Source organism: Photinus pyralis, unplaced genomic scaffold (assembly GCF_008802855.1).
Source record: "Photinus pyralis isolate 1611_PpyrPB1 unplaced genomic scaffold, Ppyr1.3 Ppyr1.4_unclustered_Scaffold5712, whole genome shotgun sequence".
Taxonomy (NCBI): domain Eukaryota; kingdom Metazoa; phylum Arthropoda; class Insecta; order Coleoptera; family Lampyridae; genus Photinus; species Photinus pyralis.
Window position 1 is genome coordinate 9063 of NW_022171820.1, and position 2711 is coordinate 11773.

The 2711-nt window shown below is 35.6% G+C and overlaps 1 long non-coding RNA gene across 1 annotated transcript; it reads left to right on the forward strand.

The window, feature by feature from the left end:
* The first annotated feature begins 1661 nt into the window (after positions 1 to 1661).
* Positions 1662 to 2371, forward strand: LOC116182502. Its single transcript, XR_004147538.1, has 4 exons — positions 1662 to 1997; positions 2048 to 2128; positions 2182 to 2281; positions 2332 to 2371. It is a non-coding gene; the product is annotated as an uncharacterized LOC116182502 (long non-coding RNA).
* The last annotated feature ends 340 nt before the right edge of the window (positions 2372 to 2711 follow it).

Genomic DNA, 2711 nt, shown 5'->3' on the forward strand with positions numbered 1-2711 from the left:
ACCTATATACTAAAGTCACTAGATATAGAAAGTAACACAATCATCCGCCATTTTAGTGAAAATTTGCTGCCAACTTAAAAAAATTTAAAAATAAAAACTGAATATCAGTAATTTTTTATAGCCTAACTTCATAGTACTGTCATGTTTTATATAAATATAATCCCATCTCTAAACAGGTGATACAATCCCCAACATTAAAGTTACTAGAATTTTTTTGGGCAAAAATTATGCTTTCTCTCTTTAACACACGAGCCAAATGGATTGCGGTACTTTCTATATTTATCCAATACAAAATATAACCTATAATTTCACAAACTATAATTTCTAATTCTTATTACTATCGTTCCTTTCAACACGACTTTTTTCAAGACTACCAGTTTCTTTCGAATATTTACAAGGTGGGTAAATTACTTGTAAATTACAAACAAACGTTTTTTTAGTTGTGGCGTGTAATAGGCAATAGGTTTACTTCGACAAGCCTTTTACTTCTTAGAAGAGAATAAGATGCGTTTGCAGTTCTGTTTCCGTAATGGAACTAAAGATGAAAGTGAAGTTTGGAGAGTACTCGATACGTTTGTGTATACAGGAGTTTCGATAAACGGATGTCAACCGTGACGAGGATTACAACAATATACGCCGAAATGCTCGTCGTTTACTTGAACGGTTTCACATACAGGAAGTCTTGCTTCTGGGAAGTCACCTGGCCGCTTAGCGATTGCTAATAAGGCGTTTGTAAAAGATATTCTTGCTCGTCTTGAACAAAGTCGAAAAAAGCAACTGCGATAATTTGTCCCACTAACGGATATCTCATACGGAACGTGTGACACTATTGCCTGGAGAAAATTGTACTTCTATCCTTTAAAGTAACCGTGTTACAAGAACTCATCGTCTGGACTTGCAAAGTCCTAAAATATTGCATGCAAATTTACTAGATGTCAACGTATTCGAAACCGTTTACACACCATTGCCGAATTACGAGCAGATATAGAAGCTACCGTTTGAAGCATTATGCAACGGCACTTACATGCCGGCTTCGAAAACAAAGAAAAGAGTGGACCCCTGTCTTAATTATGGTGACGAGATCTTCGAACAGTTGTTTATAACATGTGATTTATCCAATTACTTCAATATTAACGATTTGTAAAAGAAATAAAATTGTTTCAATTGTTGTAGCAATTTCCTATTCGTATAATTTCACATCATTTGGAAACTTACAAGGTGATTAAATCTTTATTTGGGTTAAATATAATCATATGTCAAATGTTTAATTTGTTTTGAAGTTTAAGGTTATAAATTAGTATTGGTGCCCCGCGCCTATTGCGGCAAATATTTACTAACGTCATTATTTATTGAAGCGGCATAGTAAAGCACTGTTCGCACTGTATAGCACCACAGAATGTAACCGGCTATCCGCCATTTTGATCAAATAAAAACTGAATATCAGTAATTTTTTATAACCTAACTTCATAGTACTGTCATGTTTTATATAAATCATTGAACTATATACTCTGTAATAATTTTTTTAAGAGACTTGCCAGACGGGTACGTTCAATGGGGAATATTTAGCTCGAATTATTAGCTATCAGATGCACCTTTCACCGTCCGAATCGATTGAAAAATAAAGGTTCTGGAAATTTTTTTGTAAAAAATACGTTAGTTCGTCTGTGCCAATTTTCTTTTATAATTTTTAAACTATAATTCGTAGTTATATACTTACAATGGGAAAAATTTAGCATAATTAGTACTCTATTTAAATTGACCTCTCCGAAGAAAATCGAAATCGCATTAATCCCGTGCCGAGAGGTTATATTTAATAAAAATTAGGGAGTCACGTCGATATTTAGATCCCCGTCGCGAAGGTAGTTCATTCTACGACGGTGGCGCCACGTTATTTCCAGGTTCCATTGCGATCACGTTTCGTCTTGGGTGAAGTTTAGTAAATTTTTCATTTACGTTCATCGGTCCATTTATATTGTTTTTAATTGTTTATTTTATTGGTAAGTGAATTATGGTAAACGATCAAGTTATGGCGCACGTATTTTTTTAGATTTCGAAGACATTCTTCCACCTCGTGGAATTGGGATCTTCGTGGGATCATTTTACCCTCTTTTATCGTTTAATTTATCTTGTAAAGTGACAAATTCCTAGCAAAAATGAAATTAAAAAATCTTTTGTTAATAGGATTTCAGGTTACCTTCAGTTCGACATCGGTATGGGGCCACCGAAGAAGTTGAAGGGGGCGGCTCTGAGTTCCCCCGTAATGCTAAAATTCTTAGACTAGGTATGTATAAATGTGATTCTATTGTCAGATTGATGAAAACTGTTTTTTAGAATGGAGCATTCGGTTTATTGGTTTATTAGCCCCCTAACCTAAGCCAACTAACTAACATCCAAACACTATCTTTCCTCGAACGAGCGGAGAAAGCGGAACTATCAGCGGAAATGACCTAAACAAAACACCCTATCCGAAAAATGAGCTGAAAGGGAACTATGTTGTTGTTAGGGAAGTATTATACACTACGTGTACACCCCTCAACGCAGTACGCCGTGGTACACGTCAGGGAATACTCCCCAATGGAAGTTGCGCAAAAAAGCACTACTTCCTAAGAAAATAGGAACCGCCGCAACGTTCAAATGAACCTACGCGGTTGAAATGTGGTATTATTTGAACGGTTATATTGGGCATGCGCCGATACAGAAGATGTATTTTT